General features: G+C 44.3%; 1 protein-coding gene across 2 annotated transcripts in view; it reads left to right on the top strand.

Moving 5' to 3' along the window:
* The window catches only part of PAQR8 (progestin and adipoQ receptor family member 8), a 524,720-nt gene that overhangs the window by 25,278 nt on the left and 473,672 nt on the right, over nt 1–25,770 (top strand). The window contains exon 2 of one of the 2 annotated variants that reach the window (XR_011260371.1): nt 16,012–16,964. The exons of the other annotated variant lie outside the window; for it this stretch is intronic. The gene's annotated coding sequence lies outside the window, so the exon portion shown is untranslated. Of the gene's footprint in view, nt 1–16,011; nt 16,965–25,770 lie in introns of those variants that run through there. 2 annotated transcript variants of the gene reach the window in all.

Raw genomic sequence — 25,770 nt, 5'->3', positions numbered from 1 at the left:
AAACGAAAACAAAAAGAGCGACTGGTTACCGCTTCCTCATCTACACTTCTATTTTACAAGACACTCTGTTCTTATGCTATAGTCCAACCAGAAAAAACAAAATTATTAATCTAGAAAACATCAATTTATTCATATAAATTACAAAAATACATGTAAAAAAATGCGTCCAACAATACTTTAACATTACGTATAAAAATTACATATAAAGATATTTTATTGTTGTTGTGGGGTTAGTAGCAATGTGATTTTAATAACTTTTCAACATATTTGCTTTTTCTGACTACAATACTGCTCTTGCCTTTTCTTTGATTCGAAAAACAATATAAAGAATAACACAAAAGGGGTGTCTACATTTCTGCTGAGGCACCTAAATGGAGAAAAACTGGAAAAAGGATTGACAGCTAGCCGCTCAGGATGTCATGTTGCCTACATGTGTTTCAGCCCTTGTGTCTTAATACGTTGATCCAAACGTTATTGACAGGTGAATAGTGGACTTTCTTCAGGACGGTTCTTTGAGTGGGTGTAGATGGGCACTTTCAATTATTTTTCTCAAAACAGAAGTTCACTTGATCATTTATCACAGAGAGGCTTGAGCAAATTATGCAGCCATCTGAGTCTGATGTGAATTGCCGGTACTCTTGTTTTTCAAATACAGTTTTTCAAGACCTTCATTTTAGTTGCCTTCTTCTGCGTATCTAACGCTGGTGTTGTCCGCTCTCCCAGGATGTAACGATTGTTCAGACCCTGCACATTCCAACTAAGGAGGGTGCACGGCTCACGCCCGCACCCATTTTCACCGGATCACCCACACACAGTTTGTGGACTTTGGAGATGAAAACCACCTGTTTTTTGGCTTTTTATGGTCCAGTCCCATCCCATCCACATCACCCCTCACCTCCCAGAGATTGTTTCATTAGTTTGACAAGTGCAATGTTGTGTTTTTTCATATATTTTTACTGCGATGTCTGCGGACAACAGCGGCTGTCCAGGAATCCAACATGCCGACCGTTTCAAAATATGTGACGCAGCTCACGTTTTTCACCATCCAATCAATGTCCGCGTACATCCCACCGGGCCCTGATAGGTCAAGAGGGGTGTCTGCGGACCGAATAGGGAAGTGAGTCCGCGGACCGGACCGAGATATCACTAATTATGTTTATCTACTTTTTGGCCGTTTTAACAAAAATGACTGAATGGATTTACACCAGATTTACAAAAGCACGATTTTGGTACCAATCCACCGCTCCTGCCGCAAGTTTGGTGAAAATCCATTCAGCGGTTTGGGCTGTAGGCATGAGCAACATTTTGTTTCCATTGCATCTATGAGGAAAACCACACATTTTGGGACCGCCCTATAACTTTGCCTCCCATGGACGAACCCTCCCAAACTTCGCAGAATCAATCCGTATACTTTTTCTGCAGTTTGGTGAGGATTCGTCCAGGTGGGGCAAAGTTATAAGCCGCCCAAAAAGTGCTCTTCCTATAGGTTGAGCAACTCAACCATAACTGCACGGACGCAACCGTATATATATATATATATATATGTCAGCTAAAGCCACCTTAACGTCGCACCCCCTGTTGTGCAGCCTATGACCACATTGATGACATCACAGATCACATCACTGATGACATCATTACTTACATGTTGTATGAGAACACCAATGACATTGCAAGTCACATCACAGATGCTATCAATTGTGACAACACTAATTACATTGAATATAACTGATTACATCAATATTGGAATTAGACATAAAATCATTTATAAGCTAACTCATGTAAAGTTTGATTACCTTAATAACAATTTAGGCTGTGGACTTGTCCATGACAAAGGCAGGGGTCACTTGACATTATCAAAGGCCATAGCTAGTGGTCGGTTAGTGTTAAAAAATACCAATGTGCATGGTTAAAAGCCATGCATAGTAGCCCATTACTATTTTAAAATATACAGTGAGCAGCATTGAAAGCTGTAGTCAGTGGCCATGGCTAAAGGCCATAGCTAGTGCCCATTAATATGTTAGAATATACAGTCGGCACAGCCAAAGGCTGTGGCCACTGGCTAGTATTGTGTTGAAGACCATGGCTAATGGCTGGTTAGTGCTGTATAATAGACAGTGGGCACGGCCGAATGCCATCGCTTATTGCATTTATTTAATTTTAAAATGTACAGTGGACATGTCCAAAACATGTACATAATGCTCAAGGTCAAAGGCCATGGCTAGTGGCTCATTTATATGTTAGAATATATAGTGAGCACAGCCAAATATTGTAGCCAGTGGCCAGTATTGTGCTAAAGTCCATGGCTAGTGCCTAATTAGTGTATATAATATACAGTTGACACGGCTGAACGCTGAATCCACTGGTAAAGGCCGGTTGGTAGCATGTTAGTGTTTTAAAATATTCAGTGCACATTGTTGAAGGTTGTGACCACTGTCCATAGCTGAAGGCCATGACTAATAGCCGTTCATGTGTCAAAATATATTTGGCCATGCACACTGACCATGGCTGAAGGCCATGCTTAATGCCAGTTACTGTTGCTATGTAATTAGGGATGTCATCAGTGATGTGATCTCTGATGTCACCATTGTGGTCATAGTCTACGCAACAGGGTGCTCAAAGTTAAGTAGGCTTTAGCTGAATTTCCAGGGTTTTGTTGCATTAAGTTCTCACCTTAACGTCCCTGCAACTAAAGTTGCTTTCTTGAATTTCAAGGGTTTTGTTTTTCCATACATAATTGACATGAATAATACAGACAATTCAGCTAATAAAAACACTGTATTATGTCTAGAAAGTAAAATGAAAAGCAATTGGACAACCACATTCCCCCCAAATAAACCTGTTGTTTTTAAAGTATTTACATGTCTATGTACTGTTCATGAATAGTTATTAAAGAGTTACAGTAACTGTCTATATATTTTAAAATAAATATTTACAAGACTAGTGCTCATATATATGTAGATATATATAAACTTAAAAAAAAAGGTTTTATAGCTGTGTCTACCAAGGATATATGCATGGCTACATACAGCAACGACTGGGGCATCATCGCACCTAATATGCCAGCTAATGGTATTATATGCTACGGTTCCGCACCTACACGGTATACGCGCCAACAAACGATCCAATCACACATTGCGAAGTATTGACGCGAGTAGGCCCATGCCGTTTGACGTAACCCGCGCGTACGAAATAAGCCAATGGGATGTCGAATCCCTGTAACGCAGCTACGCTTCTTCGCTCAAAATGCTTCAGCCAATTATAACACGCGTTGTGGTTCCGTGCCTACACGTAACTTTTATATACGCGTCAACGAATTATCCAATCACACGTTCCGTTTTATCGACGTGGCTGCGTCCACGCCGTTTGATGACATCTGCGCATACACGACTGTACAATTAGACAGTGCAGCAGTTTGTAGCTGAGAATAATCACCACACCCACAAAAAACAACTTTACATTAATCATTGCTTTCTGTACTTGCTAGTGAAAGGGTTTCTGAGCAACTGCAAGCACTTTTGGCATTTTACCCCTTAAACTCTTCATCCTTTTTACCAATTGTTCCCAAAATCCAATTTTCCCTTGTCTTGTGATTTGTTTAGTTTGTCTATTTTTCATTTTACTTTTTCGTTTTTTGCAGTATTGTCTTTTTCGTGTTGTCATTTATATTCTTTTATATTTTCCTCCCTGGTTGGACATGTTCATCCCACGACAGTTGAAGCAGTGAGGATGACGTCATCATTTGGGTTGACAATCCTTCACCACCAAGAAAGAAGCACGCAGGAATGAAAAAAACTGCAGCCAGTTGGCACCTCTTCATAGTGAAGAGATACTGCTCCAGAAAAGAGGCAGGGGGGTACTTTGCACCTTCTGCAATACTCTGTGGGCCTTCAGATGTTCCATCTCAGAGCCTGGGAACATCTATTATGGTTAACCATCTAGTGTGAATCCATTGTAATGAGATCAATGATGACTATCGTAAAGCATGTGAACATCACAAAAGAAAAATGCATGGAGCCCATTCCTTGCATAGAAGGCGATCAGCACCACCTACATAACCTTCATCCACCAGTGCATCAACAACTGCAAATGAAGCCTCTACACAAACTCCTCTCTTAACGACACCCAATCTAACCATGATGAAAGTTATGTCTATAAAATGCTGCGACTGGGTAGTTAAGGAAGATGCCACATTTATCGAATTTGGAATACTTTAATCGCACACCACCAGATTACCTGCCATTGTTAGTTTTTTTTCTATGTGGCAATTTATTCCCCCCCTTTTTTTCTAAACTTCAACAGCATTATCATAACCAAGTTCGCATTCACCAGGTGCACTGCCTCATAACACTTCCCAGATTCAGTGATGAAAGTCCTGTGTGGACGATGCCTCGAATGAGTAGCCAAGGGAAATGCCACAGTTAAGGAGTTGAAGAGATTTCTCTCCATGTTAAACATCATTATAAATACTGCAAAGGTCACTCAGAAAGCTTTCCATACATCTCCTTCCTCCATCTGCAACAGTCCCACTATCTTTTTAATATAGGTTGACCTTACACCGGAGTTAACTGTACAACATGTAGTGCAAATCCACTGGGATGATGATAACCAAGCAGGTAGAAGAAAATATAAAAATAAGCACATTACAAAAATTAACTTCAATTGAACTATCTCACAAAACACTCCAAACACCTACAAGTACTGCATACTTCAAAATACATTACAAGTACAAGAGGTACAATCAAATAAACGTCAATCTTAATAACAAATACAAAAGCTACATGTCCACATTTTTTAAACTTAAAAAATACATTAAACTATACTTACCACTCAGACACAGCAAATGAAGAAAATAATAATGAACACCATCTGATAGCAATGGTCACTACAACTAACACACAACACTGCAAATAAACCTTCAAATGTGTAAATAAAGATGAACACTTACTTTCACATCAGCCACGCTCCTGCCATGTGCACAGTCAGAGTTCAGGAATCAATAGGACAAAACTGCAGAAAATGGTGGCTTTTATACTTTCCAAAACAAACACCAATATAAGATGACTATATACCAATAAAATTACTAGGATGGCTGACACATCTTCAGCACAACCTGTCACTAAGCCCTACACAAATGCAAAAGTAACAACAACCAATAACAAACAATGCAACTGACACAACTATTTTTACCCACATGTTTCGTAGCCGCAGCGATTCGACACGGCTACACGCACATTTTTCTGCAAGCCCAAAATCAAACTAAATTCACCTTCATACCTCCAAATCAAATATGTGAACAACTAAGTACATAAAATAAAACACAATAAAATTCTGTACTGTATCATCCACATGAACATATTATTATTGCACAGAAAGTACATTTATAGACGTGACCTTAAATATACCCGCGGATCCAGCCAATGAAATGCAGAATAGTATCGACGCACCTATGCACGTGCGTTTTATAGACGTGGCTATGCAAGAGACGCTCCTAGACGTTTGCTGATAACTGCGGCTGTTCTCAAAAACTACAAATTTAAAATTCCATTTCCACTCCACCGAACTCCAAAAACTGACCCCCCTTTATGCCTACCAGCTTCCTTTCACTCCTCATAGTACTCCTCCACTCCCCTTGTCTCTTACAAACCTCCAAAACACTCAATGCATATAAGATGCAACCCCACCCAAAATTTCAGATAGCTGTGGCTACCAAACGTCCACAATCACACAACGTGTCACTTGCTCGAATATAGCCATTGCTGCAAGGGGGGGGTGTGAGGATCTACCCATGAATAGGAATGGTTCACACTGGGCGGCTGTTGGATAGACGTAAATTATAACAACAGCACCATCGACCAATTAGAAAGTACAACACACGCACATCATACATACCCTGCTCATACAAACTACTAGAAAGTCAAACTAGGAATAATTTTCCAGGAAACGGAGAAATACTGTAGACATCATAGCTGGTTTGAAAACTGTGTTGCTGATTGGAGGCAGTTGGCTGTTTGGGTTGCTGGCTTTTTGTGAGAAACTAAATATTAACATGGTCCTAGGTTTGAAAGATTTTACAATTAAATGGTTTGGATTGCAGGGAGTGCGTTGGTTCCAGGTTTTTCCAAAATTGTTCAGTCTGAGAAGTACAGGGCACCCAGATGTCATACTAATTCTTTGTGCAGGCAATGATTTGGGGAATGTACGAGGGGTGTCCGTTACTTTAATGATGAAACAAGACATGGGAAAACTAATGGAACTATTCCCTGACACAATCTTTATCTTTTCCAAGGTCACTCAGAGGCAAAAATGGATATGGACCACCAGATTTAATTGTGGGTAACATTGAGAAATCCCAGAGAAATGTTAATAATGCAGTTTCAGCATTCATGACAGACCACAACCAATTATGGATTGCGAGTAACAACATACAGTTCTACATGGCCAATTTCTATAGACATGACTGAGTACACCTAACCGATGAAGGAAATGCAGTGTTCCTTCATAACATCAAAACGGTACCAATGTGCTAAAGTTCTACACTCGGCGTACCCCAAAACAGTGCTTTTAAGGACTACTTATCATATAAAAAATACACAAATACAATAAATAAAAACAACAAAAACGTTTTATTATAACCGCTGCTACAGTTCAATGGGCCTCATTACGAGTTTGGAGGCAGCCATGGAGCTGTTAGCTCCATGGCTGCCTCCAAGCTGGGCTCCTTTACCGGGTTCCTGCAATGAGGAATAACCGGGTCATTCCGATATAGGAGGACCCGGTAATTCCTCCTTGCAGGAACCATTCCCCATTCCCATTTGAGCCCCCATAGGGCTCAATGGAAATGGGAAGGGAGGTAACAACGGGCACATTACAAGTGTCACGTTGTTACCTCCCTCTTCACCTCGCGGGACCCGGAAAAGACGTCTGGTTTTACCAGAAGTCTGATCCGGGTCCCGCAAAGGGAAACTCGTAATTGGCTCTCCCTGAATGAAGGGGGCCGGTCCCATACCGGCCCCCTTCATTCCGGGAGCGCCAGGGTCGTAATGAGGCCCATTTACTTTTATCATAACCACGGTTACAAAAAGTCAATTGACAAGGGACTGACTTCTAGTTTTATACTACAATCCAACTTAAATTATCAATACAGAACAACACTACTCATGTACATATGGAAAGTAACTAAAAATAGGAAACCATAGAAAATACATAACAGTAAACTAGACAAGCAAACATTGCACACCCACACAACATAGGGCCTGATTCACAAAATGTTTTCCTATGGCATTGCACCATTATAAAACACTTCAATGAATCAGGGCCATAATATCTTAAGTGAGAATACACAACCTGAAATACATTGTATGGCACATCCAAAACTAGACTACAATTGCTCCTTTTAATATTAATTTTGTTAAACTATTAATATAAAACACTGACACCCCAAACTATATAACCGTGGATACCGAACTACATTTACTCTTGGCTATCTATAGTCCTTTGTAGCCTTGGATATAGCCACGACTATCGTCAAAACGAACGGAAATTGAAAATCCTTTCTTGCCCCCCCACCTCACCAAGTGCCCCCCTCATCAGTGCCAGCTCCCCCCATGCCCCAGATGGCCTCCTCACCTCCCTTGACCTCTCCCTTTCCCCCCCCCAACACACACTGCTTCTGTGACGCAGTTTGCTATGAGATGTCGGCTATTCGTGGATATAGCCGAGGCTATGGAAAGCTTTGTGTTGCAAACTCGGTCCCTGGAACCCCTCCAACTCTGATATTTCACTCGGTACCCTCTCCTTTCAGCCATCCCCCTCACCTCCAACCTGATGGCATTTGTATGTTTTTGACCTGTAAATAGCTTTGTACTGCGTTTCATTTGCCCATAACCTCGGCTATAGACACAAATATCTCTCGCATTGAGAGAAAAACAAGACGGCAGTCGTTTCATTTCTGAAAACCATGATCCTGCAATGCACAATGGGAGAAATAACTATAATTTTTAGGGGAAGGGGACACCCCCTTCTCCGCCAAATTTTAAAAGTACTACAGCACGGAAATAAGCACAAACCAGGCATGGATCGCAAGTCAACTCTTCATGCCCAAGTTGTTTCGGACCAGGTCCAAATCTGTCCAGAGGTTTGGGCTGTGCGCGTTGCCAAAAATTGACCTTTTTTGGCTGTGGGTAAATGAATAGGACGTAGGCTGCACTTTTGGATTTTCTTTTTTGATACTTAATAACTTTTATATTTTTAATGAAATCTTTACGAAACTTTGCAGTCTGGGGGAGGGGTGCGCAGACTTTTCTTCACTTTCGAAATTCTGGCCAAATCCCTTACTCGAATCAAAAGTTATTAACAATAGAATTTTGAGGGGTTCCTACTTGTCTCCGACTCACAAATAGCTCAATCCTCTGCATATTTATCTCATCCAAAAACCAATAATATTTTGGCCTGCAAAGTAAACACAGGCAATTGAAAGATAGAATGCTAGAATCATAACACAGATCGAGCAGGGAGAGATCAGGATGAAAGGGGAAGGAGGATATGTAAATAATATCTTGGCCTTCAAAGTAAACACAGACAGTAAGGGATCACTGACGGAATAGACAGGAAGGGAACTGGAGATTGTAAATAACCCACTAACCCAATAACTCAAACTTCTGCATACTTCTCTCACACACAAATCCACACAACCACCCTCTCGACAAAGCGCACGCACTTCATCCCATCGCAACAACAAACAACACATAAGTCACACCAACAGCACACAAGGTCTCACATCGATCCGATTTTCGTACTCAAGCTCTGCGCATAGTGAAAACCGAACTGAAGCTGCCAACAGGACACCACTCTATCACTTTCCTACTCCCTCTCCACCCTACTAACCACCCCCAACCCACCTTCTTGTTTTCAGATCCGCCTGAGCGCCTGGGGACCAATTCCGTTGGTAACGGTGCACAGTACAAATACCTTTAACATTAACAGCCTTAACTATAGGGCGACGACTGCCGCCCTATAATATATAATACAACTTAAATAGAGGTAATGCATTAGCAACTTGTCCAATAAAGTCCCCTTTCCGCAAAGTAGTGGTGCTAAATCAAAGATTCCCAATGTCAGTAGCAGTTTTAAGCAAACTACACCCCCCCCCCAGCCCTAGCCGCAATGACAAGCCCCAACTATCTGTGCAAACCCACCCAAATCACCCTAACATTGCAACCAAGATACATTCATGAGTCACGGGTACAGAGAGGCAGCGAGTCGGCTCACCACCCAGGCCAACAATATCGAAAATTATTCTAATACACTTTTAACTTTAGCAACATAAATTCCAAAGCTACGATTAAATATCTTACAAATGTTCTGAATACTGTTGCATTAGTGCACCCTGCCGAGCAAATAAAGAGTCAGTATTTTTGTTTAAAACCTTTGTTGGTGAGCCAGCGATGCGGGCCACCTCTCAACAAACTGAATGGCAGCCTCATGATAATGAAAGAAAACGTTTTTTTCCCTTAGCTTCAATACAGAGTTTAGAAGGATACAACAATGTGCTGTTGTGCAGATGCTTTTTTGGCTGTCTCAAACTGCTTTCTGGCCTTCTATATCCAAGGACTTAAATCAGGACAGAATGCAATGTAGTGTTTCATGTCTCACTTCTTCTGAATCCCGGGCAGCCGTCAAAATACATTCTATGTACTTCAAGAAACAAATAATGATGGTATCCAGTGGGGATTCAGGTTTGGGTCGAGGGCCCAGGGAATCGATGTACACGTTCTACCACAAACGCACAGTTTAGCATTGGGAAGAAGTTAAGGAATCGTCCTTCCTATGTATTCCTCCATTGGTGCTGTCATGGCTTCCTCGCTTAGACCAAGAATTCTAACATTGATCTGCCCTCCAAATCCTGAACCTTATCAAGAACGAGTTTAACATCTTGGTACATTACCTTCATTAAATTGGATATCATGAGGATATCCGTTTCCACTATCTCCAGTCTAATTTAAACCTCTCTTGTGCGCCCAGACAGCCCCCTAAGTCTAGCTTTCACATAATCTTCTCTGGATGCCTTGTCATGTATTTGCGCTGACAATTTAGAGTTTCAGTTTTGCACTTTCTTACTAGATTTCTTGGCGTGTGACTTCCTATTACCCATGTGTCGTATCATTCTCTGACGATCTCGTCGTACTATTAGGCACTTCTTGGCTTATGTTGGGAAATTCTTGTAGTTCTGGGTGGACGTTGATGATGCCTTTACGTGATTTAGTCATCCCCAAATGGTATCTAGCACCCACATTTATCTGCTTCGTCAACCCCTGGGAACCTGCTGTGTACATTAACACCAGTGTATCAAAGAGGGAACACAGTAGGCCAACCTGTGAGTTTTAATATCTCAGGTGGTCGGGATCAGTCAATCCAGCACTCTTCGATCCAGATTCAAACCACTACTGTTGCGGTGCCAACAGCAAAGGGAATCGTTTTCCCACTGTTATAATAAAAATATATACAACACATGCCAATCGAGTGTCAAGGTTTGTTGCTAGTCCCTGTATCCATACCCTCGCCCTTGAAGGGGGGGCTTCCGCCTCCCTAGCCCAGGCACCCTACTCCAACAGGTCTAGTGAGAATACAGATTCCCCTCTATAGCCAAATAGGGAGCCATACTGTCTATGGAGGTCTAAAAGCCATAGCCTTCTGTATCTAATTCTCTATGGGACTTCCTAAATGACCTAGCTGGGAACTTTGATTGCCCTGGCATCCTTTCTCTGGATGACCTCCTCTCAACCTTTTCCTCACTCACTTGTTTCCTCTCACTCTCTCGGTGCACCGTCTGCTGATATTCTCTCTCTCTCTTTCTCCCTCCTATGTTTACTATCCAGATCCCAAGGTGTAACATAAGCAGTGTTGCATAGCAATTTGCTATGTAATTCTGTAGGTTTGCTAATTATATGGACAAATGTGTAGCGCAATTGGCTATTTAAATTACCCTGTTCACTGAAAACACAGCTCACCCTGCATTCCTCCCTTACTCTCATAGCACTCACTACCCTCTTTTCTCGGTTCATTGCACGTTCAAAGGGGCAAAAGGAGTGCAGCAGTCATCATCTACTCCACTCTTTAAGAGTCAACGGCCTGTGTTAGAGAGTGCTAACCAAGGAAATATCTTTTTTATTCTTCAAATATTTGCAAACCAACAGTATATCAGGATGATACTTTTATTAAACCAACTATTTTCTGGTTGGCAAAGACCAGTATGTATTAACTTTATTTTTTAAAAGACAGTCCAGCAATTACCTCCCTAAATATGTACGTTGTAACATAATGCATAATTACAGTATTTGTACTGTAAAACACTGCATTGTCTTCATGCTTTTGAGTAAAGTTTAGTGTATCTAAATCTCAGTGTCAACTATATTTCATTTTGTAGGGGAAGGTGCATCATAAAAAATGTTCATGATCACACAACCGTATGAATTTGATGCAAAACCTAGTTCTGTAACCTGCTGATTGCATACATCTGTGCATCCGGTGCCCAACCCATGATCTGATCCAAAACCCCTTGACATTCTATCTTATTACGATGTTGCTAAAAGGAAAATGGCTGCAAACTACAATAGTCCACCTAGTTTTTGCAGCTCTCTGCCTGATACACCATCCACTCCGCTTAGTCGCTTACTGTCTTTCCTCTTACATAATGAAGGCACAAAGCTTACTAGATGTTTAGACAAAGTAGTGATCAATAGTTCCATCCAATCTGTACATCTACAGACCTACTGCAATACCATCCACTGTAGCTAGCCCCCAGAGCTCGCTTTTCTCTAGGCGTATGATTGCATTATATAGTAGCACCTGAGGAGATTGCTGGCCAATAAGGAGGGTGAGAACGCAAGTGGACAAGTGGAATCCACAAGTATCTGCCTGCATTTCATGTCAGCCCGCTGCACCTCTGACCAAACTTCACCTTGTCCTTGGAGGTGGTACCCCAGGCCCAGTTGCCCCTGAAGGGCCTCGCCTTGAACCTCCCTGCCCCACCAGTGACCCCTGCCAAACCTCTTGGCCCACCTTCAGTTTCCTGGAAATAGTTATTTCCCATCAGTGACACATCCTATTTCTTTTTAAGGTAAGCATTTATTGTGCAAATCCTGGTTCCTTTAAAAACAAAAATAAAAAGTGTCAGCACCACAGATGGCATCACCGAGTGCTAATAGTAATAACTACCTTTGTCAGCGTGCAGGGCGGCAATGATGCGCTTGGGCCTACCTGACTTGAGCTTGCGGTCTGTTACTAGCTCTGCCCACCCCTGAATGTAATATTTAACACTATATTGAAAAGAGTTGATATCAATGACTGGCATGGGCCATTTTGTCCACCTGAAGTTTACAATTACCCTGTATGCAGCAACACCATACGACATACTTAGACTGCAGCTATGCCATTTTGAACCTTTTGATTTATGAAAATTCAGAACTTCTCCACAGCAAGTGATGAGGCAAGCATACAGTATGCAGGACACTGTCCTGTGCAACACCGGCTGCACCTAGCTGCGCAAAGCCTTACACTGAAAACTGTTTCAGAGCCTTTTTAGCATATCTATTTATTTTAGTCTATTCATGCAGCTAACCTTTATGTTTTACAGACACTTACCTCACTAATCTCTTACTTCAGAGGTACAGGAAATGCTGGATTGTTGCTCATTTTATGTCTAGGTTACAAATAGCTTTGGTGACATTAAAAATATTTGTACAAAGTTGCATATCAAATAAGTTTGTTTGCTAATCAAGAACATTTTAATTGGCAAACTCTGCAAATCAATTTTTGCAAACTAATGTATGCCTTGAGCTCCCTCTTGATCTTACTTGTTTCCCTCCTGATCTCATTCCTCCCCACACTACCGCTGCCAGTACTGTCTTCCACTTTTCTGTCCCTCACTTGCTTCCCTCCTACCCCCAGCCCCACTGTCCTTCACCTACCGGCTGCTTGCTTCCCCCTGATATCTCTCTCTCTCTCTTCTACTCTTCTCTCTCTCTTCTGCTCTCAACTCCCCTCCTGCTTTCCCTCCAAAACTATATGTAATCACTACCACTGTCATGATTTATGAATTTTACGAACGAGCTAAGACAGTTAAGCCACAGATCAGTAATGGCAACAGCAAATGACAACTACTGTGCAGTGAATACAAAGTACACGGTTGCACATAATGCGAAGGCTAGTGTCAAAAGACAAAGGTAGGCATTTTCTGTAGATGATATATTGCCGTTGATAAATAACGCTTGTGGGTTCAGCAAAGAGCAAACGCATAGTTTGTTCCTTGCAATGAACTCGACATGATCAATTCCTCTTTCTAACCACAGAATAGCAGCTGCCTGTCTTCAACGGCTAGGTTTCACACCAGGCAGATCAGATAAGAAGCGAGGGGCAGGAACCACAATACCAAAATAGAAATACACGTTTAAACTGGCTGAAGGCAAGTGTAGCTGTTTGCTCTGAAGAAAGGCCTTCACTAGAATTAGGTTTTAAAGGGGTCAACAAACAAATGACATGCTTTGCTCTTGTCCCTACAGGAAGCACGTTCACTGTAAGGGAAATATCCAAGAGGCTAAAACGGCACCTGTCGATTGAGTTTCCACATAGGTAAATCATGTGTGCAATGCAAACCAAAGCACAAAAGCAGGTTCAGACTCTAGACTTTCTTTCCAGGCCAAGGAAATGACGTACATAGTTTATGCAGATTAAGTCACCCTTTTAATATAAAAAGCACAACAGCTAAGGCCACGAACACAGCAGGCAGCAGACCACGAGATCGTGGGGTATGGGAAGAGCCTTCCATCGCAGGTGCCGAAGCAGCAGGCCCCATCGATAGGCAGTCGTGGTAACTTTGCAGGCAGCTAGGCAAGGCATGACAAACGTGAGTTTGGATGTGAAGCTTGAACTGTTGGCATAGATGGGACTGAAGGCGTGTTCTATTATGTCATTCCACTCCTGATCATAACATAGTTTAGTATAGACCACCCTAACATACACCCCATGTTGCTCAAGGTGGTTTCTAAAAATGATGAATTGTACTTGATCTTTGTTACATCTGAATTATGCTTTTAGCTTATGCAATAACTCTTTCTCTATATATGACAATCTGTTAAGTTATAATAGCTGTTACCATAGCAGGTTTAATGATGATTAGAACTGGTAGAAGGCAGAAGTGATATTAAATATATTGACTTGCTACCTTTAAGTGTTAGCTTCATATTTTTGAGTAATGCTTCATAATGAGGTCTCTTTGAGTCAAAACGAACTACACAACATTTTCTGGCTGTATTGTTGTCAATTATGTCAAGGGGTGCAAACACTCAGGGAACTGTCAAAGTGCTAGGCTGAACTTCTGAGGCACCTCTCATCATAACTTAAAACTGTTGATACTGTGCCCACTCCACACAGCCCTACCTAGGGTCGAGGGGGGCGAGCAGGGAATCATGCCCTAAGGGGCAATTAAGTCATCACTCTCTAAGCATACAACAAAAATTGCTACCACTCAATCCCAACCCTTTACCTTCTTTCTCTCCAAACATGCCAAAGGTTTCCACCAAGTCCTCCTCCACTTGTTGCAGACTCCTCTCCAGTCTTTTGGTCTTCCTCCAACCTCACACAAACACCTCTCATGGACAACTGATTCTGCTGGCTTGAATGCTCGAGTCCGCTGCTTCCCTGGGCCAATCTCAAGCTAAGCTACTTTCAACTCCTCCTCTTGTCGGCCACCTACTTCAGGTTGAGAGGGGCCCTTGGGCCCCCTTGACAGGGTCATAAGATTGACCCTGTCACATTAGCTAGGACCACAGGGTAGAACTCATAAAGGTGGCATCTATTCTCGTATATGTGTGCTATACACGAAGCGGTATAGTCCTTATCTAATTGTATGACCTCTCCATGTTTTGCACAGACGCCTATCCGGTATCATGATCTTTAGTTGCAATACTGAAACATTTCAGCTATGCTTCCCTCTCGGATGTACGTAGATTTCCAGGAAGTAATAGGTGCTGGTTATGACTAGATACTCAGCAGGTACCTTGTGTATAAGAGCTTGAAGCAGATAGGATAGCCAGCAGATAGGCCAGATTAAGTATTTCTAATTATGGCAAGGTGGTTTTAGTTAGTTTTTCCACACCTATATCCATGGGTATTGTTTTTTTATTGGTGTTGTTTCTATGATGGTAGAGAAGCTTGTGTTGGCACGTGTGTCGTGCTTAAAGTGCACTTTGCCAAAGTGTTATGGTGCAGGCGGGACAGAGACAGAGATTCCTACAAGTACTAGATTTCCGGTAAGCCTAAGTGGCTTAACTGGAGCGGTTAACTTCACCAAGATCCGCTTGCTAACAGAAACCGCTCGAGTTAAGCCCGGCATCCCTGTCTCTGGTGTTTTTACTGCGATTCCTCTCGGTCTGTCTCTGCCTTAATACCTTGGGGGCACCAGCCCATGTGCTCTTTGATATGTACATCTGCAGCCGAATTGGTACCTAGGATCTCATGGAAGAGCTTTTGCATACATTCTGCCACATCCGGTTTTTCGATACCTTATTTTTATCCTTAGATTATCATGTCTCCAGGGCTCAAAATGTGCACTCGCCACTAGTGATTATTGACACTTGGCGATTAAGAAATGAATTGAGGTGGCGAGAGACATTTTATGGCTAGCTACTAGCTTGTGACTTCAAATTATTACCCCGATGTCTCAATGGATGTTTGAAATCCTCATAATTAAGTTGTAGATATTTTGCAATTTGATCCAGTGTGTCTGTTTGTGTGTGCTCACTTGGAAGGCTGCAAATGATGTAGTGCCGTTTAATGTTGATCAACTGTCCAAGTCATCATTGAACACAGACCCATTCATGCATGACCCATCCGACATCCCCATTACCGGATTCCCAACTAAAGAGGTCCCAATGCATAGAGCGGCATGACGTAATCATTCTGCATAAGGCACGTAGCACCATCACCGATGATATTCCCTATTTTTGTCCCCCACAGGATCACAGACAGACAGCGATGAACAGGGCACTGTGACACATGCTCCCCCCAGCCAAGAAAAAGGCCAGGAGACAGGGGACACCGCCACCACCTCAAGGGGCACAGGGAGGAGTGACCACCAGCAGAGGGGTAAAGGTAGCAAGAGCGCCAGTTCAACACGGCCTGAAGCCACGGCTGCTACAACTGCTGCACCCACGCAGTGTTCCCCCGTCATTGGAAACAAGCATGGAGGGCCCGCTCTCTGCTGCCACCAGTTCCACTGGTGAGGCAGCAGCCACCGCGTCGCTGTCGGACGTGGAGGAGACCATTGACCTTGAAAGGCAAAGGCAGACCCCAAGCACCCGCCATCCATTGAGCCAAGCCCAAGCCCACGGCCACCATCGCAATCAAGTAGCCATAGACAATCTGGCAACGACACCGTGGAAGGGCGCTGGAGCCCTCAGTTGTCCTCACCTGATGGCCGAGGCATGGATCAGGGCGCAGCAGCCACCCCAAGAGCTGGACGCAGTCGCCATGACCTGTCAACCATCAGCCAGAGGCAGGTGGAAATTACAGCGCTGGTTGGCCAGCATGTGGAATAGGCAGCCGGTCTGAGGGAGGAGGTTAGGTCGAATGCAAGCCAGACAAGAGAGGGCATGGAGGCCTGCACAAACAGGCTGTGCGAGGAGATGGCCCAACTGAGGCAGGTCCTCACACGCATAGCGGACGCTATGGAGCGACAATATCCCCCACCACCACAGGATCAACCGGGCACCTCCTCTGCGAGTTCACGTCAGACAAAACCCCCGCCGCCGCTCCTTGCGCACCATGAGGCGCACGCCATCCCAACCTCCCAATGGCGGTGGAGGCCATGAGAAGTAGGGCCAGCAAGAACTAGCTGGCACATGTGCAGCTGGACACCTACGCACTACAAGCCACACATGGAGGTGTTGTGGGGGGAGGGGGGAAAGGGTGTTTTTAGGAGTGTTGTGGGGGAGGGGGGAAAGGGTGTTTTTGGGAGTGTTGTGGGGGGAGAGGGGAAAAGTGTTTTTGGGAGTGTTGTGGGGGGACGGGGAAAGGGTGTTTGCACAGTTGGGGCCATGTACTATTTGTTAACTAATTAATCATAATACACTGACAAGTTGAAACACAGGCTTGGTCTTCATCATTGTGTATGTGTACTTTATTGGGGACGGGGCCCATTGTGCGCCTCACCACATACAGCAGGGCAACAATACCCATCTCCATCCAAAAGAGTTGACCCTTGTCTCCCAGAATATTTGCCATATCAGATGCTGACGCACATCGTCTCCCTCCTGGCCATCGCCTCTTGCATGTCCTGCCGGCCAATTTCCCCCATCCACATCCCCATCAACATCATCTTCATCAGATGGTTGCATGTCAATGTCAGGGGGCATAGGCACATTCCGTCTGATACACATATTGTGCTGCATGACACATGCCATGGTTATCTTCGGCACTTTGTCATGGCCATACAGGAGAGCCTCAACCGGGCAGCTTAGGCACCAGAGCCGTGTCTTCAGAAGGCCAGATGCCTGCTCAATCACGACACGGGTATGGTTCTGTGCAAGGTTCTATTCCTCTTCGTGCCTGTTCTGTGGGTTCCGTATAGGGGTAAGGAGCCAACTCTTCAGGGGATAGCCAGCATCACCTGCATGGCTGGAACAATGGGGCCTTGTTACTGGTCACCTCAATTGCAACCTGGACATTTCACACTAATTCTGTTAGCATTCTGATTGGCAACCACGAATCCCAGCATGCATGGAGACGATCAGTGTAACTGCAATGTGAGTAGGTAAGCTAGTCCCTGCAAGTGGATGTGCACCATCCATGCCTCCGGCAGTATTTCCCATGTCCTGGGCGTGGATAGGTCCTAGGTGTTCCTCGGCCCAGACAACCTTTGTACGACACTGCTAGTGTACTGCCATTATGATTCCAATGTCCCCATGCTGTGAAGCGGCACATCAGTAGTGGTGTACGGGTGTGGTTCTGTACAATGGCTACAGGTGATCCATTTGCATGCACTCAAGGGCGCATATCTGTTGTGATGTTGTTCAACGCACATTTACATTATGCATATTGGCTGCATGTAGCAGCTTTGTGTCATGTAGGGTATAGTATGATGTGCAATGTGCATGTGGATAGATGTGTCATGTATTGCGTTATGGATTGATGTCTTTGTTGTGCAGTTTACTACTTGCATGTGGTTTTGTGTCCTCTCCATTGTGGGCTGCGTTGGTGGACATTGGCGTACATCTGTATGTCCCTTTATTGTACGAACGACAGTCCACAACGAGTTGGAGTATGCATCTCTCCCCCCCCAAACATACCCCACATCACACTGCCATGTGCCTGCCCTGCTACTCACCAAGTATCCACAAACTTTGTCCAGCATGGCGCTCCATGTTGCGTGGTATCATTGAGTTCCGCAGGACCATTGATTCATGGGTTGATCAGGGGTATCGGTCACGACAATTTGTTATTCTCTTTTTTGAGTCACATACCATTTGGACATTGATGGAGTTTTAATGCTTACTGTTTCGGTAGACATCCTCATTGTGATGTGGGGGCACCATTTCCACATGGGTACAGTCGATTGTCCCGATGCTACTTGGGATGCATGCCAGTGAATAGATGCCAACTTTGTCGCTGGAGATCTCCTGGGCTGTCCGTGGCACGGATATGTGTTCACGTGTGTGCTTCATGGGGGCATCGAGCACCTGGGTCAGCGTGCGTGTGAATACTGGTTGTGAAATGCCATGCATCTGCTCTACCGTATGCTGATAGGTGCCTGTGGCCAGGTAGTGGAGCACAGTTACCACCTTCAGTAGAGGGGGGATGGCAGTACGGATGTCTATGCGGCTCACTATGTCGTTGTGATTCATGTCCACCATGGTGGTGATGGTATCCCGGTCCAGGCAGCACAGGGTGTGTATCTGCTCAGGGGTTAGGTTGAATGGAATGGCTAGAATCCTGGGGATTGCTGGCTGCCTCTGTGGTATGACTGGGTGCACTGGTGTGGCTTGCTGGGCCAGTATCGCCATACTCCTCCCCCCTGCGTCTCCTCTGTGCTGCCTGTTGTTGTTGGTGCTGCAATGCAATCATGTCCTCCAGCCCATGTAATTGTCATGAACCATCGAACTCGCCCCTTCTGTTCCTCCTGGTCCCTGACACGTCGGGCCTTACACTCCATAATACTACCAAAATGCCGGCAAGCTCAGAACGCTGCTCACCAGTCTTCACGTTCTACACAGCGTCCTCTATAAAGAAACCACACCCCTGCGGCCCCGCGCATCTCAATGCTGCTACTAGCTCTGATCGGACGTGTGCTCCGTACCTTCTCTTGTGCTACTTGCTATCCCCTGACCCCTGGATTCCCTCTTCCGACTTCTTCCTACTTTTCCAATCTTCACGGAATCCCTGCATCGCTTCTGCAACTCCCCCCTACTCCTTCTTGAATATTCCCGGAGTTTTCCTTTGATCCTGGACATCGAAGCTGAACGTAATCTGGAAGCCGAGGACGGCCGAGGGGACTTATTAAAGTCCCGAACCATACGAAAGAAGACTCCGCCTAAAGAGGACATCAGGCAACACAGACAGGTGAGAAGGGGGGAAACCTGTGACAGATTGAGACGCCACCTGGCCGAAGTCGATATAGACATGGAGGCGGCCATCCAGGATCTTATGCGTGGCATGCAAGAACTAACAACCGAAGTACAGAACTTGAAAGCGGAGAACGCTGCGCTAAAACAATTGGTACTTGCAGGTGACTCTGCCACAAAGGACAATGTGCTGTTGGGCAGCATTGTTGACAAATATGATGGCTGTGCAAAAACCCTCCGGGGATTCCTGGATTCTTGTTTGGTCCACTTTACCTTTAAACCTGATTATTTTTCCACCCCCAGGGCTAAATTGGGCTTTATTATTTCTCACTTTATTTCTTATTAGCCTGGGCCACACCATTAGTTAACACCGGAGATCCCCTTTTGGATGATTATGATGGATTCATTCAAGCACTAAAAACTATGTTTGACCGCCCAGAACAGGTCTTTAGTGCTCAAGAACGTTTACTCGATTTCCAGCAAGGCTCTCAGGAAATGCTCACCTACGTAACTCGATTCAAACAATTGGCTAATGAAGCGGGTTGGCCTTCTGAAGCTTGCTACACCCTCTTTCGAAGAGGGCTAAATGAAGATATTAAGGATGAATTAGCCAGGATAGCACATCCTAGTTCTTACCAGGCACTTATGGATCTTGCTCTACAGATTGATTTTCGCATCCAGGAAAGAAGGGCATAGGAAGACCAAGTCACCCATCCAAAAAAATCCTCTTGTGGGCCCTTCAAAATCCGAAGATTCTCCTGTTCCTACAAATGAACCCGAACCCATGCAGCTAGGGGCCTTCCGTGGACCCATATCCTCCCAAGAAAGGTTGAGAAGGATCCATACTGGCTTATGCATGTACTGTGCCTCGGACAAGCATTTAGTCAGAGAATGTCCCTTAGCCCCTCCATGGCGTTCGGGAAATGCCAGCTCCCGATCCTAGATGGAGCTCAGTTTTGGGAGAGAGATGCAGGCTCCACATCTATACCATCCTTGAACTCTCCTGGACAAAACTCCCTGGTAATCTTACAGGCCTTCCTATCGTCATCCAAGAAGGAATCCTACCCCATTCTGGCACTAGTGGACTGTGAGGCCATGGGAATATTCATAGATCAGGAATGGGTCCTTAAACATCATATTCCTTACGAATCCCGGAACGTCTTGCAACCTGTAGAAGCAATTGATGGAAGACCTCTTTCTTCTGGACCCATAACCCTTCAGACTAAGGAAATTGAGCTTGCTATAAACCATCACCGAGAAAAGATAAAGTTTGACATCATAAAATCTGCCCATTACCCAATGGTATTGGGAATGCCCTGGCTACAAAAACACAACCCATACATCAATTGGACAGCAGGTTCCCTGTTCCTAGGTTCCGAATTTTGCATGTCCCATTGTCTGCTCCTGGATCCTTCACCGACAACATCAGAAGAACGTTCAACAACTCAGCAAGGTCCTCTTATGGTCTCCAACATCATCCAGGTTCCTAAAGCCTACCAGGAATACGCCGATGTGTTCTCTTCTGCTATTGTCCAAGCCTTACCACCCCATAGGCCTGAGGACTGTGCTATTGAAACCGAACCTTCAGCTGGGATCCCCTTTGGAAGGATGTTTATTCTGTCTGAACCCGAGAAAAAGGCCCTTCGTGAATACCTAGATACTAACCTAGAAAACGGCACCATACGCCCATCCAAATCCCCGGCTGGAGCCTCATTATTTTTTGTTCCTAAAAAAGACCAAGGAGCTCAGACCTTGTCTTGATTATCGAGGTCTCAATCAGTGCACCCTTAAGGATCGTTATCCATTACCCTTGATCTCAGATATCCTGGAAGCCGTAAGAGGAGCCGTAATATTTACCAAATTGGATCTCAGGGGTGCTTATCATTTGATTCGTATTAGAGAAGGAGATGAATGGAAGACAGCCTTCAGAACACCCTTTGGTCATTACGAATACTTGGTCATGCCCTTTGGACTCTCTAATGCTCCGGCAATCTTCCAACGCTTTATGGACCGGGTGTTTTCGGATATGCTATTTCTTTTCGTCATCGTCTACTTGGACGATATTTTGATATTCTCTAAGGATCCTCTCAAGGATGAAGAACATGTTAAAGCAGTGTTACAACGGCTACGTGAACACAAGCTTCTAGAAAAAGCCGAGAAATGCCTTTTTCATGTTTCCACTGTTCACTATCTAGGATTTGTCCTTAGCCCAGATGGCATAGGCATGGACCAATCCAAGGTTAAGGCCATACTATCCTGGCCAATTCCGACCACCTTAAAACAGATCCAATCTTTCCTGGGCTTGCCCAATTTCTATCGTAAGTTTATACCATCCTTCTCCGAGATTGTTCAACCGATCATCTCCTTGTTGAAGAAAGATACTCCCTATCATTGGACCCCAGCCCAGGAGAAGGCCTTCCAACGCCTGAAAACAGAATTTACACAAGCCCCCATCCTGGTTCAACCTGAGATAAATCGACCATTCCTAGTGGAAACAGACGCTTCTAACTATGTCATCGGAGCAGTTCTGAAACAGGAACTCGATGACGGGCTGGAACATCCTATTGCCTATCTTTCACGGACATTGACCTCCAGTGAAACTCATTGCTCAGTCTTAGAAAAGGAACTTCTAGCCATCCGTCAAGCCTTCACCGAGTGGCGTCATTTACTTCTAGGAGCTAATCATCCTGTCCAGGTTCGAACGGACCATCCAAATCTCCAAGTGTTACAGGCCCTGGAATGCAGGAACAGCCGTCAGGCCCGTTGGGCATTCTTCTTTGCCCAATACCAGTTCCAGATTCACCATATTCCGGGAACACAAAACGTAATCGCTGACGCCTTGTCTCGGCGCCCTGACTATGAACCTCCTGAAGACCAAACATTTCCCAAGATGTTTCCCCACACAATATTTGTAGCTAGGCGACCAGCCTCCTAGATGAAGTCCGCATTCAGACTCAATCCTCGGAGCTCTGGAAAGATATCTCGGACAAGAACCAGTGGAAATTGAAGACCAAACATGGATACTTGTTCAAAGACAATGCCTTGGTCATCCCAACATAAAAACTAAAGCAAAGGATAATAAATCTCTGTCACGATACTCTTTACTCCGGGCATCGTGGTACTACCAATACCCTCCGATTAATACAAAGGCAATTTTGGTGGCCTGGAATGAAAGCTGACGTACAACTGTATATTCAGGCATGCTCTGTCTGTAATCAAAACAAACATGACAACAAAAGACCGGCGGGTCTATTGCAGCAACCTCCACTTCAAACAAGGCCTTGGGAATTCATAGCGACAGACTTCATTGTGGAATTACCACCTTCCAGGGGATACACAACCATCATGGTCACCATCACACCTCTGTATAAACTGGCATCCTCGTCAGAACTTGCTAGAATTTTCCTGGAACACATATTCCGACTGCATGGACTTCCTTCCAAGATCATATCGGACAGAGGGCCCCAATACATTTCTCAGTTCTGGAAACATCTTTGCCAAATACTAGGAATCCAACGCGCTCTTTCCTCAGGATATCATCCCCAAACCAACGGAGCCACAGAGCGCGTAAATCAAACCTTGGAACAATACCTCCGTTGCTTCACTACCAAGGTCCAGGACGATTGGTCCCTTTTTAATACCAGTGGCTGAATTCGCCTATAATAATTTGGACCACTCTGCTGTTAAGACTAGTCCTTTTTTCTGTAGCCAAGGATTCCACCCTTTGGTTCTACCCTCCATCCTTCCTCATCCTACACCAGTTCCAACAGTCGACTCCTGGATTGAAACACTCATTAATGTTCAAAGAGAAGCCAAAGAACAATTAGAAAAGGCCAGGACCCAGACCAAACTGTATGCGGACTCCAAACGAAGACCAAACCCCTCCTACACAATAGGGGATACGGTTTGGCTATGCTCGAAACTGCTGCCACGGCATCTGCGACCAAATAAATTGGCTCTTCTATATTATGGTGTTCTCTGAAAGACACAGGGGACCCCACACTCTGGATGGGAGTATTAATATGCAATTGGATCACAGAAAGACATCCAAAGGATACAGTTCAAAGGTTGAGTATCAAGGAATTTTATTGAACCTGATACAAATTTAACGTATGAAAACAAATCATGATTTAATCTGCACTTGTAAAAAACAATTTACATAGCAGGAAACAACTTATTTGATATATAAAAACCACATCTAAGTAATAAAAATCATCTTATTCAATCGTCCAAGCATTCATCCACAGGCATCCATCCAACAGTCCACTCATACTAAACACCATTAAATATACAATATAAAATCTATAAGAAGATTCATGACATGTAATTCATCAAGAAAATTTATAGAAAGAATGTTCAATCCATCTGTCGGACCACAAAAGATAATATCAGTGGCCTAAGCAATTGAGATGGGTCTCAGAAGTCTCCGACCACGACCTCATCCCAATCCACACTCAACCGGTTTCGACGTATATACTTTATTGTAGTGACGTCTTCATCAGGAGTAAAAAGTTTACATTCTAACAATGGAGGAGGAAAGAGAAAGAAATGAAAGGGAAACATAAATACAAAAATTCCCTTAACTTTGGTGACAACATGAAACAATATATAAAAAAAACTCCAATTCAACAGACCATATAAAACATCATTAAGAGATCAATTAATAGACACAAACTACATCCTGCTCTCAACCTGTGTGTGATTCTCCAAGGTGGGCCTGAGGTGTCAGACAGAAGGAAGTGCTACCATCGGGGTTTGGTGTCTCAAGCTCAAGGTCACAGTGAAACTAGGTCATGGGTGAAATCAATACCAATAAATTAAATACCAATAACAATACCTCTATATTATGGGCCATTCCTTATAAAGGAAATCATCAACCCAGTGGCCTACCGACTCCTTACCAGACTCCTGGAAGAAAATCCACCCAGTCTTTGACAGGTCCTTAATGAAGCCATATGTCCAGAGCTCTCGAACTAACCTTCGGCCTAAACCAGTACTCATCAATGACCAACTGGAGCATGAGGTCTCCAGGATTTGCGATTCTAGATATAGATGTGGCAAACTCCAGTACCTGGTGGAATGGAAAGGATATCCCCCCAGTGAACGCACTTGGGAACCTATCTCAAATCTAAATACCCCCAGGTTACTCAGAAGGTTCCATCTCATACACCCGGGCAAACCCGGTGGAACGAGTTTCCGGAGGAGGCATGCTGTCATGAACCATCAAACTCGCCCCTTCTGGTCCTCCTGGTCCCTGACACGTCGGGCCTTACACTCCATAATACTACCAACATGGCGGCAAACTCAGAACGCTGCTCACCAGTCTTCATGTTCTACGCAGCGTCCTCTATAAAGAAACCACATCCCTGCGGCCCCGCGCGTCTCAGCGCTGCTACTAGCTTTTATCGGACGTGTGCTCCGTACCTTCTCTTGTGCTACTTGCTATCCCCTGGCACCTGGATTCCCTTCTCCCGACTTCTTCCTTATTTTCCAATCTTCCCGGTGTCAGTCTAGAAATCTAATTCGAGACCGCAAACGTATTTTGGTGGCCGTGGGCCAACCGTCTCATGCACGATACGACAGAATATAGGTTTTCGAGTGTTCTAATGAACAGCCATTTTGATGTAACAAGAATCACCATTTTGTTTTTTTAACCATTGCTCATTGCTTTCTGTTCCCATTACTTCGCAGTATATTTTTCGCTTACACTGCTCGACTGAGGAACAGTGCTGTCTGTATATGAAAAGGACAAGGCCACAGGGCCGAGAGGATAAGAAGAGTTTCGCTGAAACACAAACGTAGGCAGCGCCAGGAAGAATGCCCGGCTCCCTCCTTAATGTAGCCTTGAAGCAGAGCCGCAGGGCATTTAATCATTTCACAGCTGCCAGCCAGTCTCGTAATATGGTAGAATATGTTAGAATAATACCGCTAAAGGCTTGAATTATGCTTTTCTAACGGCCCCCCTTTGCTGAGCCCGCTAAGAGCATGTCGGCTCCCAGGACGCGAATAGCACATGATAGATAGAAAGGTCCGGAATGTAAACCCCTCTGCATGTAGCTTGCTTCCAAGAACAGAAGCGCCATGTTCTATTCAATAACCAAAAGATGCCTACGCACTCACAAATTGCAAATTGTTACTAGAATAGATGTTTGAAGGT

Source organism: Ambystoma mexicanum, chromosome 4p (assembly GCF_040938575.1).
Source record: "Ambystoma mexicanum isolate Mex_15411 chromosome 4p, UKY_AmexF1_1, whole genome shotgun sequence".
NCBI classification, from domain to species: Eukaryota; Metazoa; Chordata; class Amphibia; order Caudata; family Ambystomatidae; genus Ambystoma; species Ambystoma mexicanum.
Note: the sequence above shows the minus strand (reverse complement) of the source record. Positions and strands in the feature narration are given on the sequence as shown.